At 41.8% G+C, this 18,913-nt stretch overlaps 1 protein-coding gene across 5 annotated transcripts in view; it reads left to right on the forward strand.

Annotated features, from left to right (window-relative positions):
* LOC139544072 (erbin-like) overlaps positions 1-18,913 on the forward strand; it is a 125,335-nt gene that overhangs the window by 16,500 nt on the left and 89,922 nt on the right. For all 5 annotated transcript variants that reach the window (XM_071350791.1, XM_071350793.1, XM_071350794.1 and 2 more), the window contains exon 2: positions 11,230-11,305. The gene's annotated coding sequence lies outside the window, so the exon portion shown is untranslated. The remainder of the gene's footprint in view (positions 1-11,229; positions 11,306-18,913) is intronic.

Here is an 18,913-nt window from a genome sequence, read left to right on the forward strand (position 1 = left end):
CGCGCTGTGCGAAGCTTCGCGTGCTGACCAACGAAGGATAGGCCTATTCCTGATCTGGTACATCTGCGTGTCACCTTCAGAATTGAAATCTTTGTAAAATGGTTTACGCAATATTTGGCCGTATTAGTTGAGTGACAACCAATCTAATTTGCTAGGTTATTTTTATAAAATGCGCTGTTGAATATATATATATATATATATATATATATATATTTTTTTTTACTGGAATAAAAGTATCCTAAACTACCACCAGAGACACAACTCTCATCTGGCTCTACATGCTGAACGGGGTTGACATTAGAATAATTTGCATAATTTTGTGGAATTAAATTGGCGCATGTGTATTTTCCTTAGCCGTTTTGTATCTTATTTATTACACGTGCACAGCATACAGAGCCTATTTTGAGGGGAATATCACCTCCTTGCTAGAGCTCAGCTCATTGCTGCTGTAGTGAAATGTGCTTTTATAAGACCAACAATTCTAAATGCAATTCTAGATGGCCACAATTAAAAAGCTACTATTTTTGAAAAGTAGCTACACATTTTGAAAAGTAGCTGATAGCCCATTTAATTTCAGCCAAAAACCCATTCTTGGTACGCAATTCGCAAGCTTTTGTTGTCTTTGTAATATAGCTGTAACATTTGCCAGTTTGCATAACATTTGATATGACAGTCTGACAAATGTAACTCACATCTGTGAACTCTGCCTCTCCATTTTGTGAGTTCCAGGAAAAAAAAGTTTGCTTTGCTTTGTCCAGGGCAGGTTACTGTGCGTAAACAGCAGTTAGTACAGTAATAATGAGTGTACATAGGCCTAAATATGCCTCTGTTCTAGTATTTGGAGTATTGGCTTGATGCCCTGTCTGGTGTCTACTAGATGCAGATCAGACAATGGGTTGCTTTGCTCTTATTCACTTCACAGCACACCAGAGAGAGAGTATTACAGATGCCCTTTACCTGTGTGTTTGTGTGTGTGCGTGCATATACACAGTGTGTACTTTATAGGCCTACTGAATATTAATATTTCTGACAGGTGTATAACATCGAGCACACAGCCATGTCATCTTCGTAGACAAACATTGGCATTAGAATGGGCTTACTGAAGAGCTCAGTGACTTTCAACGTGGCACCGTCATAGGATGCCACCTTTCGAACAAGCAGTTTGTCAAATTTCTGCCCTGAAAGAGCTGCTCCGGTCAACTGTAAGTTCTGTTATTGTGAAGTGGAAACGTTTAGGAGCAACAACGGCTCAGCCACAAAGTGGTAGGCCACACAAGCTCACAGAACGGGGCTGGCGAGTGATGAATCACGTGCCGTGTAAAAATAGTCTGTCTTTGGTTGCAACACTCACTACCGAGTTCAAAACAGCCTCTGGAAGCAACATCAGCTCAATAACTGTTCTTCGGGAGTTTCATGAAATGGGTTTCCATGGCCGAGCAGCCGCACACAAGCCTAAGATCACCATGCGTAATTCCAATCGTCGACTGGAGTGATGTAATGCTCACCACCATTGGACTCTGAAGCAGTGGAAACGTGTTCTCTGGAGTCATTAATCACGCTTCACCATCTGGCAGTCTGACAGACAAATCTAGGGTTTGGCGGATGCCAGGAGAACGCTACCTGCCCGAATGCATAGTGCCAACTGTAAAGTTTTGTTGGAGGAGGAATAATGGTCTGGGGCTGTTTTTCATGGTTCGGGCTAGGCCCCTTAGTTCCAGTGAAGGGAAATCTTAACGCTTCAGCATACAATGACATTCTAGACAATTCTGTGCTTCCAACTTTGTGGCAACAGTTTGGCGAAGGCCTTTTCCTGTTTCAGCATGACAATGCTTCCGTGCACAAAGCGAGGTCCATACAGAAATGGTTTGTCGAGATCGGTGTGGAAGAACTTGACTGGCCTGCACAGAGCCCTGACCTCAACCCCATCGAACCAGGACTAATCGGCCAACATCAGTGCCCAATCTCACTAATGCTCTTGTGGCTGAATGGAAGCAAGTCCCCGCAGCAATGTTCCAACATCTAGTGGAAAGCTTTCCCAGAAGAGTGGAGGCTGTTATAGCAGCAAAGGGGGGACCAACTTCATATTAATGCCCATGATTTTGAAATGAGATGTTCAACGAGCAGGTGTCCACATACTTTTGGTCATGTAGTGAATGCGTGGAGCCATTAGTAAATCCATGATACTTAAAGATTGTATTATGAAATAATACATTTTCCATAACCAACGATATTGTATTTTCAGCTGTTTTGAAACTGGTGTACAAAAAAGAAAGTAAAGACGTAAGAAACGAATCTTAAGAACGGGAAGCATAGAAATAGTGCACATAGAACAGATACACCGCTTCTTAGACTTGCTTTCGATAAGAATGACAGATCTAAAACACACATTTCTATGTTAATTTGGTCGGGTCACCCAAAAAGTTAGCTATCGCAGCTTTAAGAGAGAACTAAAAGCCCTCCGAAGGAAGTGGAGCAGAAAGTGGCAATGATGATGCAGCCCAGTAGTGTGCTCAGCTGACTGTGACACACACAGACAGTGTTGGGCTGCACTGTAGCTCCATTGTGCTGTATGGGCTCAGGGAGAGTCAAGGCAAGGGGGGGATGAGCCCAGCGCTGATTGGGTTTGTCTCCGATCAGCTGGCAAGGCCACAGGCCACAATGACATGTGTAGGCAGACAATACTGGTCTGATGTACTCTGGGTTTAGAGGAATGATGATGAACCTATTGAGGCCTTGTGTGGATACACTATGTAGTCTATAGCCACAGTAGATTAGGCCTCACTGGCTACACTCTAGGCTGTGTATGCTAATGCTACTTTATTTCTGTGGCTTTCTAAGAGGTGTAGGCTATGTGCCTATAGACCCTTTTCCAGTGCACAACACACTGACGTCATGGACAAAGGTGCACGACTCTTGGCAGCAGTAAGAAAGCCATCTCCATCTGCGTCCATTCAACATAGCCTAGATTTAAGTTTTTATTACTTCTAAACAAAAGCCTTTTTGGGCTATCATATGCTTACAATTATGTTTTGATTCTTTCTTGAACAGTCGCTAAGATTATTTTTGTTTGTGATCTTTGCAAAATAACTATTTTGGATGCAGCCGTTGTTAGCTAGAATGATAACATTGATATAGGCTTTAGCAAAAGCTAGCCATTTTACTTGGAAGTGTTTCTTAAGTATAATGCATTTGATTTGCAATGATGACACAAACATTATATTAAGCAGGACATTCATACGAGCCTTAAAATCCAATTATAATCCAAAAGTAGTGTGAAATGTATTCATAAGCAACATGTAAATAGAGGCTTTTTTTGCTGCCGTTCTATAAGGTAGTTTAGGATAGGCCAAAAGCATACACTAGCCTCATTCTTGACAAAACAGACACCCAATCTAGCAATGTTTTTCAGACCGCAAACAACAAGATAGATACACCCTAAACAAGCCAAATTGTTCCTCCATAAAATAATAACTAAATTGATAGTATTAATTTGTACACAACAACAGTGGAGAATTATTTTAGATTAGATTTCATTGTGTTGTGACAAGTTAAAATGATGCAGCAGTCCTGTCGGTTGCATAAAAAACAGAGATGTTATGCGTATTTCCCACTCCCTGCCTTAGTCATAATAATACAGCTATTGTCATCTGACATCTCACAAATGTTTCATTAAGCAATAGTCTATTCATGCATGTCCTTACAAAAATACAATAATGGGCAAATTGAATTACCATTAAACTCACATGAATTTAAGATTGATTCTAGGAATGTTAATGGTTAACCGTTAATCGGTTAGCTGGAGAAAATACATTTGATCAGTCATGCTTATCGGTCTATAGGGTCAATTTTGGCGCATATGTGTTTTTGTTAGTCGTCATGCATTTTATTTATCACACGCCTACAGCAAACAGAGAGCCGGGTTTGAGGAGTGGAATAGTCTTCCATCTGCCCTACTGCACAAGAGTAGCTCCTCAAAGCCTGAAGACTACTGAAGTGAAACCTGCTTTTGTAAACCCAGTCATTGCGCAACAAATAACAATTCTAAATGCAATTGCATGTAAAAAATGTTTAATTTAAAAGGAGCTATTTTATCTCTCAATCTCAACTCGTAATTATAGCGCACCGCCCATTCGCCATTCGGGTGTATAGGCTATAGCCTGCCTACCGTTGACTATCAGCGCGTCACCCACCACTTTGCAATGTGATCTTGAGGCAGTATAATCAAATATTTTTATAACTAACCCAAGATAGACCACACACCGTCGTTTCAAATGGGAACAAATGAGTAATAGTGGGCAGAACAAGCAAGGAAGTGGGCAGAGCCAAGCATGAGCTAGCGAGATCCTATTGGCGCATTCCAGCATTAATTTGCACATTTCAAATCAAAATCAAATGATCAAATTAAATTTTATTAGTCACATGCGCCGAATACAACAGGTGTAGACTTTACAGTGAAATGCTTACTTACGAGCCCCTAACCAACAATGCAGTTTAAAAAATGAAAATATACAGTGGGGAGAACAAGTATTTGATACACTGCCGATTTTGCAGGTTTTCCTACTTACAAAGCATGTAGAGGTCTGTAATTTTTATCATAGGTACACTTCAACTGTGAGAGACGGAATCTAAAACAAAAATCCAGAAAATCACATTGTATGATTTTTAAGTAATTCATTTGCATTTTATTGCATGACATAAGTATTTGATCACCTACCAACCAGTAAGAATTCCGGCTCTCACAGACCTGTTAGTTTTTCTTTAAGAAGCCCTCCTGTTCTCCACTCATTACCTGTATTAACTGCACCTGTTTGAACTCGTTACCTGCATGAAAGACACCTGTCCACACACTCAATCAAACAGACTCCAACCTCTCCACAATGGCCAAGACCAGAGAGCTGTGTAAGGACATCAGGGATAAAATTGTAGACCTGCACAAGGCTGGGATGGGCTACAGGACAATAGGCAAGCAGCTTGGTGAGAAGGCAACAACTGTTGGCGCAATTATTAGAAAATGGAAGAAGTTGAAGATGACGGTCAACCACCCTCGGTCTGGGGCTCCATGCAAGATCTCACCTCGTGGGGCATCAATGATCATGAGAAAGGTGAGGGATCAGCCCATAACTACACGGCAGGACCTGGTCAATGACCTGAAGAGAGCTGGGACCACAGTCTCAAAGAAAACCATTAGTAACACACTACACCGTCATGGATTGACATCCTGCAGCGCATGCAAGGTCCCCCTGCTCAAGCCAGCGCATTTCCAGGCCCGTCTGAAGTTTGCCAATGACCATCTGGATGATCCAGAGGAGGAATGGGAGAAGGTCATGTGGTCTGATGAGACAAAAATAGAGCTTTTTGGTCTAAACTCCACTCGCCGTGTTTGGAGGAAGAAGAAGGTTGAGTACAACCCCAAGAACACCCTCCCAACCGTGAAGCATGGAGGTGGAAACATCATTCTTTGGGGATGCTTTTCTGCAAAGGGGACAGGACGACTGCAACATATTGAGGGGAGGATGGATGGGGCCATGTATCGCGAGATCTTGGCCAAAAACCTCCTTCCCTCAGTAAGAGCATTGAAGATGGGTCGTGGCTGGATCTTCCAGCATGACAACGACCCGAAACACACAGCCAGGGCAACTAAGGAGTGGCTCCGTAAGAAGCATCTCAAGGTCCTGGAGTGGCCTAGCCAGTCTCCAGACCTGAACCCAATAGAAAATCTTTGGAGGGAGCTGAAAGTCCGTATTGCCCAGCGACAGCCCCGAAACCTGAAGGATCTGGAGAAGGTCTGTATGGAGGAGTGGGCCAAAATCCCTGCTGCAGTGTGTGCAAACCTGGTCAATAACTACAGGAAACGTATGATCTTTGTAATTGCAAACAAAGGTTTCTGTACCAAATATTAAGTTCTGCTTTTCTGATGTATCAAATACTTATGTCATGCAATAAAATGCAAATTAATTACTTAAAAATCATACAATGTGATTTTCTGGATTTTTCTCACGGTTGAAGTGTACCTATGATAAAAATTACAGACCTCTAGATGCTTTGTAAGTAGGAAAACCTTCAAAATCGGCAGTGTATCAAATACTTGTTCTCCCCACTGTATATATAAATACGATAAGAACAAGAAATGAAATTGACAAGTAATTAAAGAGCAGCAGTAAGATAACAATAGCGAGACTATATCCAGGGGGGTACCGGTACAGAGTCAATGTGCAGGGACACCGGTTAGTTGAGGTAACATGTACATGTGGGTAGAGTTATTAAAGTGACTATGCATAGATGATAACAGCAGAGCGTAGCAGTGGTGTAAAAGAGGGGTGGGGTGGGGGAATGCAAATAGTCTGGGTAGCCGACTATAAACAGAAGCTGTTTACAAGCCTCTTAGACCTAGACTTGAAGCTCTGGTACCGCCTGCCGTACGGTAGCAGAGAGAACAGTCTATGACTAGGGTGGCTGGAGTCTTTGACAATTTTTAGGGCCTTCCTCTGACACTGCCTGGTATAAAGGTCCTGGATGGCAGGAAGCTTGGCCCCAGTGATGTACTGGGCCGTTCGCACTACCCTCTGTAGTGCCTTGCTGTCGGGAGGCCGTGCTGTTTCCATACCAGGCAGTGATGCAACCAGTCAGGATGCTCTCAATGGTGCAGCTGTAGAACCTTTTGAGGATCTGAGTACCCATGCCAAATCTTTTCAGTCTCCTGAGGGGGAATAGGTTTTGTCGTGCCCTCTTCATGACTGTGTTGGTGTGCTTGGACCATGTTAGTTTGTTGGTGATGTTGACACCAAGGAACTTGAAGCTCTCAACCTGCTCCACTGCAGCCCCGTCAATGAGAAGGGGGGCGTGCTCGGTCATCTTTTTCCTTTAGTCCACAATCATCTCTTTTGTCTTGATCACATTGAGGGGTTGTTGTCCTGGCACCACACGGCCAGGTCTCTGACCTACCTATAGGCTGTCTCGTCGTTGTCGGTGATCAGGCCTACCACTGTTGTGTCATCGGCAAACTTAGTGAACAGGGAGTACAGGAGGGGACTGAGGATAGCGTGGCGGATGTGTTGTTACCTACCCTTACCACCTGGGGGCGGCCCGTCAGGAAGTCCAGGATCCAGTTGCAGAAGGAGGTGTTTAGTCCCAGGGTCCTTAGCTTATTGATGCGCTTTGAGGACACTATGGTGTTGAACGCTGAGCTGTAGTCAATGAATAGCATTCTCACATAGGTGTTCCTTTTGTTCAGGTGGGAAAGGGCAGTGTGGAGTGCAATAGAGATTGCATTATCTGTGGATCTGTTGGGACGGTATACAAATTGGAGTGGGTCTAGGGTTCCTGGGATAATGGGGTTGATGTGAGCCATGACCAGCCTTTCAAAGCACTTCATGGCTACAGACGTGACTGCTACAGGTCGGCATGATCACACAGTCTTCCAGAACAGCTAGTGCTCTCTTGCATGTTTCAGTGTCATTTGCCTCGAAGCGAGCATAAAAGTAGTTTAGCTCATGTCACTGGGCAGCTCTCGGCTGTGCTTCCCTTTGTAGTCTAATGGTTTGCAAGCCCTGCCACATCCGACGAGCGTCAGAGCTGGTGTAGTACGATTTGATCTTAGCCCTGTATTGACACATTGTCTGTTTGATGGTTTGTCGGAGGGCATAGCGGGATTTCTTATAAGCTTCCGGGTTAGAGTCCCGCTCCTTGAAAGCGTCAGCTCTAGCCTTTAGCTCAGTGCGGATGTTGCCTATATCTATGGCTTCTGGTTGGGGTATGTACGTACAGTCACTGTGGGGACGACATCATCGATGCACTTATTGATGAAGCCAGTGACTGATGTGGTGTACTCCTCAATGCCATCGGAGGAATCCCGGAACATATGTCAGTCTGTGCTAGCAAAACAGTCCTGTAGCTTAGCATCTGCTTCATCTGACCATTTTTTTATTGATCAAGTCACTGGTGCTTCTTGCTTTAATTTTAGCTTGTAAGCATTTCCGTTAGGGAACGCATACTCTGTGAAGTGCTCGTGTGCAATTACTCAATTTGCCTTTGCACTCCTAAACAACACAGTTTTTTAAAACTTTAGCAATGGGTAATGTCTACAAAACTTAGTCCACTCTGTTCTAAACAGATGGTAGTTTTGTGAACTGCAAACTGTATTGAGATCAAATGTTAATCAATGAGAAAATTAGCAGAATGTCGGCCAAAATCTATCTCGTTCCATCTTCTCCCACTGCCGGCCACTGGGCTTCCTCTCACTACCATATATTTGGTAGTAATATCTGTCACATTGCTCTGTCTGTGGTTTAATTGCTTGAAACCTGAACGTTTCACTTTACTTCAAATAGTGAGGCATGTCTTACCTTGCTTCAAAGTAGCCTTGCAAAAATCCATCCGTAGAAACGAGGCAATTATTTTATAAAGACTTCCTCATGCCATTGACCAGAATTTCTCTCCTGTTCTATTGGATTTCATATCAACTTTCTTTCATTGTCCAGAAGCCAAAGCAGAATCCTATATTAGTGCTACGAATCCCTTTGGCCCTGCAGTCTAGGGGGGATGGCAACGAGACCTGTAACATAACTCATGCAAATTATAACAGTGAAAAAGTAACAGTGAGAACGAAAAACCACAGACAACTTAAATTTACCGTCAAACACTAATGGTTTATCTTTAAACACACAATAAAGGGGGGTGGGAAAAGGGGCTGAGCTGGACCCAAGGAAAGAAACAAATATCCCAAAACACCCCTAAGCTAGACTAGCCTGCTTCAATACAGCTAACTACCTAACCAATAAAATACAGCGGGTGGTCCGCCCAGTCTTAACTAGGGTATTTAGACAAAGTATTCCTACGTGTAATGTAGGCCCATGGGCGACTTGGCTTGGTACCCCCTTTTCCCACCATCAAACAAAGAGTCAAACACCATAAAACAATACTCACAGGATAACAGACAGTGACATGTAGTTGCAAAAACAAAAGAGAGATCTCTGCATACAAAGAGAGAGGGAGAGAAACACAGAGAGATCGAGCTCAGAAAACAACTGACTGGGTTTTTAAACCAAGGGAAAGGGGAAGTGATTGGGTAAGGGAAAAGGAGCATAAGTCTTCTGATTGCCGACTGATTGGGGAAGGATGATTGCCACCTGTGAGGGGAGAAGGAGAGAAAAGAAATACACACACAAGATACACACTCAGGATACCTGTATCCGTAACACTCCCACCCTTTAAAGAGCAACCCTAGATTGCGACCAAAGTATTTACAATGAATACCCACAAGATCAACAAACAAAGTCAACCTTACGAAACATACAAAAATCTGTTTTACACACGAGACAAAGCATCTGCTACTACATTATCAGAACCCTTTTTGTGGCGAATCTCCAAATTATAATTTTGCACCATAAGCGCCCAACGCATAAGGCGCTGGTTCTGGTTGTACATCCTGTGGAGAAACACTAAGGGATTATGGTCAGTATATACAATCACTGGTAGGGCACTGGAACCAATATATACTTCAAAGTATTGCAGAGCTAACAACAAAGCTAGAGCTTCTTGTTCAATGGTTGCATAATTTGCTTGACATTTGTTACATTTTCGTGAAAAATAACAAACAGGATGATCCACTCCACTCTTGTCCTGCTGCAGTAGAACAGCACCAGCACCTCTGGCACTAGCATCTACCTCAAGTTTAAACGGTCGTTCAAATTCCGGAGCAGCAAGTACAGGGGTATTACATAAGTGTGCTTTAGCAGTATCAAAAGCTACCTTACAATCAGGGGACCACTCAAACGATCTTGCCGGACTGAGCAAATCGGTCAATGGAGCAACTACCGCAGAGAAGTTTTTACAGAAACTACGGTAGTAGCCAACCATCCCTAAAAAGCGGCGTAGCTCTCGTCTGGTGGTAGGTGCGGGGAATGCAGTTATAGCCAAGACCTTGGCATACACAGGGCGCACCTGTCCATGGCCGAGATAGGTAACAGTAGCCTTCCCAAACTCGCACTTTGCCAAGTTCAGGGTTAGAGAAGCAGCTGCCAAACGTTCACATACTACCCTTAGAGAGTTAACATGATCTGACCACTCTGACTAATAAATCACTAGATCATCAAGATAGGTACTACAATTGGGAATGCCAGCTAATACGGAGTTAACCAGTCGTTGGAAAGTGGCTCGTGCATTCCGCATATCAAATGCCATGACAGAGTATTGTAGGAAGTTAACCCATCATAGTTGTTGCTATTAGATTCACCCTTTTTTAAAGTTTCTAACGGAGATTTCAATTACTCTAACAACTGCTCGCAATAGGTTTAGAACGGTGTTTTCTGAGAACTGCATTTTGGCAAATGTTTGAGGATTACGTTTTATTTTTCATTGCAAGAGTTGCAAATTCAATAATAGGCAGTAGCCTTTTGAACAGTAAAACAATAGGCTTGCTATTGTTGCATGTTTCCATTAAGCTCTTAATGAAAATTGTCCAGTCCTTGTATCATGCATAGTATCAGATAGGAAGAGGCAAAGCGGGAGGTTTCACTCTCACCAAAATATGTCCAAAATAAGCCCAATACATTTATATGGGTTTATTTTGGGCCTAAGCTTGTCGCCTGCCTTACAGCCTTGGGAAGACTCCCTTTGTCAGGGCAGAAACATAAGCATCTCGTCATTATATACAGATCTCTGATAGTATTTTCTGTTGGTCTCTTCATTTTACTGTTTGAAAGAAATGTTAATGAGGGTCAGTTAGTCGGCAGCAAAATTGACCGGAATTTGCATCCCTAATTGATTCAAAAGTCAATGTAGCCTAATAAGTCATTTGTAAATGTTGCTCAAGATATGGGTTGTGGTGCATATATATATATATATATATATTTTTTTTTAAATTGGAGTGTCACAAAAGTTGATTATGTAAAACGACACAAGGCCTATGCACTGCCTCAGAGAAACTGTTTATTTTATGAGCATAGCCTCAGAGTGGGGTATGGTGGAATTCTGGACTCCTAGCTCTGAAGTATCACTGAATGCAATGAACAAAAACAGCTCTTTTGCAAAATCCTTACATCACATAACCCCCCCCCCCCATCTTTCTCCATGTTGGTTTAAGTAGATAAAGATAATTTGGCTTGGATAATCCTGTCTAATAAGGGTAATGGGCCAATAACGGGCCATTTAGGCTTAACCCTAAGATTATGAGAAGATTTAGCGTAAGTGTTTCTGTACTTAACCAACGTATCTGCTTATTCCCTTCTCCAGATAAACACCTGTGCTGCTGTTGGGTCTCTCACCTGCCACCAGCTGGGATCCAGTAGCCCGGGTCATAAATGACAAGGTAAGGTAATGCATGGCCTGCTAGGCTTGACTTTGAGCCTTGCTCTGTGTAATGGCCTGCTTGGCTTGACTTTGAGCCTAGCTCTGGCTAACATCATGACTCTGATCAAGGCTGGTTGATGAAATGTGGTGGTTTTTAATGATAAAGAAGGGTTTTTCGGACAACCTCCATTTGACCCCCAAAAGTGGCTGAATAGACTACCCCTCACGGATCTTTTCTTTAACATGGCAATCTTTGGATCCTCCATAGCCTTCATTGTCTTGCTCTGTTACTTGTCTGACTTTAGCTTTCTCAAGCATATGGAATTTGCAATAAGGCCTGGAAAGGGTTGTTAACATGCTTGTTTCTGTGTTCGCTCATCTACATGATCAAGAGGTCTGACTCAAGACTGCTCTCACGCCTGTTAAATCGGTAATTTAAGACACTTTGGCCGGCCAATGTGTCCTATCTTTTGGCCTCCAGGAGAACAGGGTGGGGTGCTGCTCCTGTTGATGCTTTTCAGTTCTGGGCTCATGTTTTGCATAAGCACACCAGCAGCACTCCTCTGAGCCTTTTGGGTAAAACACTGCGGTAAATCCTGTTTTGAAATGTGCCATGGTGGTGGTACATTTCCAAACAGGATTTACCACAGTGTTTTACACAGAAGACTCAGAAGGTTTCCATCTATACATGCAGCATCCGTGTCTCACTTGGCCAAGGCTCCGGCGAACCTGCTCTCACTTGGGGCCAAAGGCAGGCCACTGGTTATACTAAGTCATCGAAGTCCTCCGGGGTGAAATGAGCACCACATACAGTAGACGTGCGCACGGTTCCCATACTCCAATCCGCTCGCTTCAACTGGACAAACCGTTCCGACTTCAATGCTTGCTTCTCATTTTTGGCCACAAATGAGTCATAACCCTGTCCTTGTAGGTATTACTGCACTAGCTACAAATGAAGGAAAACTACTACAACACTCACTTGCTCGATCGACTACCACTACCAAACGCACAGGAGAAAAATAGTTTATATGGTTTCTTCTTCGTGGATGTACATAGTAGCTCACCAGCGCCAACACTTGGTTTGGAATGTAAATGGAATGACATGCTAACATCGCTAGTAGCTAACGTTAGCCAGCTGGAACTAGCTTCATAGCACCGGTTCTCCATATGACGTTGAGAAATAGTGGTTTGTGGGTAGTATCCGGAAATAAGTTAATAAATATGTAAAAACGCTAAAACATAACAATGTTTAGATATAGGTAAGTCTTTGACCACACTGTGTTACTTTGGTGAGTAAAGACTCATGATTCCCTTTAAGAGTCTATTCCAGGCAGATGGTACTGTAGGCTACACTACAGTACTGTTACTGTTCTATCTGTGGCAGCAGCTGAAATAAGCATTTCTGCCCAGGCCAGAGATTCTCCCCCATGTAGGCCTGCTCCAGAGTGCCCAATTGGACTGGTGTTGCTGACCAATCAGCCCCTTTCCGAGAGCCCCACCTGGCCTAATGAATGAGGCTGTACGGGAGATCAAACACTCTGTAAAAAGAGTAAACGCAGGCCTAGGGGCCTATATGAGGACGGAAGACACATTAAAGCCGGGTCACTGTGAAGCACTTCATGAGAAGAATGTAAATTAATAACATTTGATTGATTGATTGGTAGAAGAGTTCTGTTTCTCCTCCACACTGTTGTTTCTACCTTTTAAGCACTCTCACTCCCTTATTAATCAACAAATACCCTGCGCTGCACGTCAAACGCAGCCGGCTTCTCCAGAGATGAATCCTCTTAAGCCACTGTTTAATTTCAAACTTGTTGTTGGCTAAGTGCTGGGCTGCTGAGAGACAGTGATAGTGGGAGAGAAAGGAGGAAAGAGCAGATGAGAAGGAACAATGAGGAAAAGCACAAGATGGAGGAAGAGCCGGGGAAAAGAGCACCAGAAAGAGACGAAGAGACAAATTGAGAGAAAGAAACAAACTGTGGTTGAGATCCAGGTTGAATGCATGGGGTTGCTGCTGATGAATGCCTTTGCATTAGAAGCTATAAATCCCAGCGGGCCCTTTAGAACAGCAGCAGCTCCATAGCAGCTCCTCCGTGATGACAACAGAGATCTCTTTTATTCTTTTTTTATTCATTTAAAAAAAAAAAAAAACCATTTTTCTCCTCAATTTCGTGGTATCCGATTGGTAGTTATAGTCTTGTCTAATCTTGTCTAATCGCTGCAACTCCCGTACGGAATCGGGAGAAGCGAAGGTTGAGAGCCGTGAGTCCTCCGAAACACAACCCACACTGCTTCTTGACACAATTCCTCACAATTCCTCACTTAACCCAGAAGCCAGCCACACCATTGTGTCAGAGGAAGCACTGTACGCCTGGTGCCTGGCCCGCCACAGGAGTCGCTAGTGCGCGATGGGACAAGGATGTCCCTCCCGGCCAAACCCTCCCCCAACCCGGACAATGCTGGACCAATTGTGCGCCGCCCCATGGGTCTCCCTGTGATGCAGTGCCTTAGACTACTGCGCCACTCGGAAGGCCCCGACAACAAAGATCAGTGCTCAGTCCACCCTTCCTCACTACACTCCCGTCCAGTGTATTTTCTATTGCAGGAGGTTATCTGGCCTGGCCTCAACACTGTTGAATATTAACCAGACGTGGTGTTGTGGCTGATCTACGGACATGTTGAACTCTCAGGATACCACTTGATAGACCAGTCGCGGCACACTGGTGTGCCCTGAGGATCACTCAGATGTGCTGCGAAATGCATATGGAATGTTGACTTGTAAGGCTCAGATAATACATTAAATAGCAAATGGTTACATCTGTATCGTTGTCCGTTGCACTCAGGCTCTGAGATTTGTATAATTTGAGCGGCGTGCATCACAAGCAAAGTAATTTGTATCAATTTACTTTGCCTGGCTTGTGAGAATCGTTAGCACAGGCAAGTCTTTTTTTTTTAAGTGCATAGATTACATGTATTCTTTTCCCCTGCCCCTATTTCGACAGGTGCATGATAATTGTCTATTCTAAATCAAAACGAATTTCACATACAGTACCAGTCAAAAGTTTGGACACACTCATTCAAGGGTTTTTCTACATGTTCTACATTGCAGAATAATAGTGAAGACATCACAACAGATTCTTCAAAGTAGCCACTCTTTGCCTTGATGACAGCTTTGCACACTCTTGGCATTCTCTCAACCAGCTTCACCTGGAATGCTTTCCCAACAGTCTTGAAATAGTTCCCACATATGCTGAGCGCTTGTTGGCTGCTTTTCCTTCACTGCGGGCCAACTCATTCCAAACCATCTCAATTGGGTTGAGATCAGGTGATTGTGGAGGCCAGGTCATCTGATGCAGCACTCCATTACTCTCCTTCTTCGTCAAATAGCCCTTACACAGCCTGGAGGTGTGTTGGGTCTTGTCCTGTTGAAAAACAAATGATAGTCCCACAAAGCGTAAACCAGACGGGATGGAGTTTTGCTGCAGAATGCTGGGGTAGCCATTCTGGTTAAGTGTACCTTGAATTCTAAACAAATCACAGACAGTGTCACCAGCAAAGCACCATCACACCTCCTCCTCCATGCTTCACGGTGGGAACTACACATGCAGAGATAATCCAAAAATCTCAAAAAATCTCAGACCAAAGGACAGATTTCCACCGGTCTAATGTCCATTGCTTGTGTTTCTTGGCCCAAGCAAGTCTCTTCTTATTATTGGTGTCCTTTAGTAATAGTTTCTTTGCAGCAATTCGACTATGAAGGCCTGATTCACGCAGTCTCCTCTGAACAGTTGATGTTGAGATGTGCCTGTTACTTGAACTCTGAAGCATTTATTTGGGCTGCAATTTTTGAGGCTGGTAATTCTAATGAACTCATCCTCTGCAGCAGAGGTAACTCTGGGTCTTCCTTTCCTCTGGCGGTCCTCATGATAGCCAGTTTCATCATAGTGCTTGAAGGTTTTTGCAACTGCACTTGAAGAAACTTTAAAAGTTCTTGAAATGTTCCAGATTGACTGACCTTCTTCAATTCTTAAAGTAATGATGGACTGTTGTTTCTCTTTGCTTATTTGAGCTGTTCTTGTCATAATATGGACTTGGTATTTTACCAAATAGGGCTTTCTTCTGTATGCCACCTTTACCTGGTTACAACACAACTGATTGGCTCAAACGCATTAAGAAGGAAAGAAATTCCACAAATTAACTTTTAACAAGGCACACCAGTTAATTGAAATGCATTCCAGATGACTACCTCATGAAGCTAGTTGAGAGAATGTCAAGAGTGTGCAAAGCTGTCATCAAGGTGGCAAATATAAAATATATTTTAGAGGTCGACCGATTATGATTTTTTTCAACGCCGATACGATTATTGGAGGACCAAAAAAAGCCGATACCAATTAATCGGCCATTATGACAATTACAACAATACTGAATGAACACTTTTATTTTAACTTAATATAATACATCAATAAAATCTATTTAGTCTCAAATAAATAATGAAACATGCTCATATCAAATTCCCAGTTTAAATAATGCAAAAAACAGTGTTGGAGAAGAATGTAAAAGTGCAATATGTGCCATGTAAAAATTCAAACGTTTAAGTTCCTTGCTCAGAACATATGAAAGCTGATGGTTCAATATTCCCAGTTCTTCAATATTCCCAGTTCTTCAATATTCCCAGTTAAGAAGTTTTAGGTTGTAGTTATTATAGGAATTATGACTCGTCGACTATTTCTCTCTATACCATTTGTATTTCATATACCTTTGACGATTGCATGTTTGAATAGGCACTTTAGTATTGCCAGCCTAATCTCAGGAGGTGATAGGCTTGAAGTCATAAACAGCGCTGTGATTCAAGCATTGCTAAGAGCTGCTGGCAAACGCAGTAAAGTTTTTATTTTATTTTAATTTTATTTTTTTGTTGAATTTTACCCCCTTTTCCTCCCCCAATTTCGTGGTTTGTTTAACACTTTTTTGGTTACTACATGATTCCATATGTGTTATTTTATAGTTTTGATGTCTTCACTTTTTCTACAATGTAGAAAATCGTAAAAATAAAGAAAAACCCTTCAATGAGTTTGTGTCCAAACTTTTGACTGGTACTGTATATATTTAGTATATGTAAAGATAAGAAGTCTGATGCGTGACAATATTGTTATTTGTGAATGATGCCCAGTGTGTGTAGTAAGGCAAGAAATAGCGAATGCCTTATTTTGTTGTTGACTTTTTCAAATCATAGTTGCACACATGTAGCCTCAGTGGTGGAAAAAGTACCCAATTGTCATACTTGAGTAAAAGTAAAGATACCTTCATAGCAAATAAAAGTGAAAGTCACCCAGTAAAATTCTACTTGAGTTAAGGTCTTAAAGTATTTGGTTTTAAAAATACTTCAGTATCAAAAGTAAATGTAATTGCAAAAATATACTTACAGTAAGTATCAACCGTAAAAGTATAAATTATTTCAAATTCCTTATATTAAGTAAACCAGACGGCACGATATTCTTCATTTACAAATTAAGCATTTGTGTTTAGTGAGTCCGCCAGATCAGAGGCAGTAGGCATGTTCTCTTGATAAGTGCTTGAATTGGACCATTTTCCTGTCCTGTTAAGCATTCAAAATGTAACGAGTATTTTGGGTGTCAGAGAAAATGTATGGAGTAAAAAGTACATTATTTTCTTTAGGAATGTAGTGGAGTAAAAGTTGTATAAAATTTAAGTAGTAAAGTACAGAAACCCCCCAAAATTACTTAAGTAAATATACTTTAAAGTACTACTTAAGTACTTTACACCACTATGTTTCCTAGGCCATAGGCCTATATGTTTTGATAAGATTTGTATCACAACTAAAGTGGCCAAATATCTCCAAACATAGCCTATAGGCCTAAGACCCCTGGAACACGGATAGAGACCACATAGCCTACAGTGCCTAGTGAAACGTGTTCTTATACACCCAGTCATTGTGAAAACAGTTTTGACCGGCCACTATTTAAAAGACGATCCCAACTTTCTCGTGCTGCTATATTTATTGCTAAATTCTTCAAATGTAATACATTAATCCACTTTACAACCAGTGTAGCCTAACTGGCATACATAGGTGTGCGCGTGAGTTTCAAGTTTGGGGAAGATAATTTCCAACATATAAATGCACCTTTATAAATAAGTATTACATGCATAATTGCATTTGCAGACTTATGAAAGAGTTCGTAATGTGATGAGTGTATTGGATAGTTGTAAAGTAGGCTTTTTTTATAGGACAAATTAAAGGGTAGCCTACTCTGCTGATAGTGGCAAAAATATCAATAAAAACGCCTTTGTCCATATAATAGGCCTATGAGAAGGGGAGACACCAATATAATGTGACGTCCATCTAAACTGGAGGAGGAAATTATTGTCCAAAAACAAACTTTTAAGTAGCACTGACCCAACAATAATAAATGGTGAATATGCACAGTGTGCACTCACCGGGGATATTGCTGATGCTCTCCACTGGTTTTAATAAGATGGGCTATGCTGTTTTTCGCTCAATTAAGTTGAGAATTTTGATAACAAAAAGACTAATCAGTCTTTTAGTTGTCTTCTCTTTACAGCAATAACCATTTTTTCCACCGCAGTTGTATTTTGAAATATTGCGATATTCCTGGTTTGGCCTCTACTTTTTAACAGACAGTTGAAACTCAATTATAATCTGCCCAAATAGTGTGCCGTGCCTTTCCTTCCGACTGTAGGCAATGAGATTTAAAACAATCCACAACTTATTTTTTTTTACAAAGAAGCTAAATATCCTTTCTGGCCAAATCATTTTTTGGTAGCCTATTTTGAATGATTTAATTTATTTCTGTATAGACAGGAGTAGGCTAATTAATTTAGGAAAATGTCCCTATCCTTATGGACGCGCTACCTATGCTTGCATATTAAAAACGTAACTGCATGTTACCTCCATTCACTACTCGAGTCCAGGGTATGGATGACATGTTTTTTTTTTGTAGGCCATTCTAAATCCAAAATAATTACACGTACAGTATATTAAAAGGCTATATGTAAAGACCAAATTAAATAACAAAAGTTTGATGAGTGAGAATATTGTCTTTGTGAATGCGAGACTGATGAAGTGTGTGCAGCCTGCAAAAGAAACAGCAGAACTCATCATTAGTCGTATCATGCAACCATAGAATGTATAAAAAATCTAAACATACAGTGCATTCGGAAAGTTTTCAGACCCATTCAATTTTTCTAAAATAAGTCCCCTCATCAATTTACACACAATGCCCCATAATGACAAAGTGAAAACAGGTTTTTAGACATTTTTGCAAATGTATTAAAAATAAAAAACTGATATCTTATTTACATAAGTATTCAGATCTTTTGCTATGAAACTCAAAATTGAGCTCAGGTGCATCCCGTTTCCATTGATAATCCTTGAGATGTTTCTACAACTTGATTGGAGTCCACCTGTGGTAAATGTAATTGATTGGACATGATTTGGAAAGGCACACACCTGTCTATATAAGGTCCAACAGTTGACAGTGCATTACAGAGCAAAAACCAAGCCATGAGGTCGAAGGAATTGTCAATAAAGCTTCGAGACAGGAATTATGTGGAGGCACAGATCTGGGGAAGGGTAGCAAAACATTTC

This window comes from Salvelinus alpinus, chromosome 18, assembly GCF_045679555.1.
Source record: "Salvelinus alpinus chromosome 18, SLU_Salpinus.1, whole genome shotgun sequence".
Classification (NCBI taxonomy): domain Eukaryota; kingdom Metazoa; phylum Chordata; class Actinopteri; order Salmoniformes; family Salmonidae; genus Salvelinus; species Salvelinus alpinus.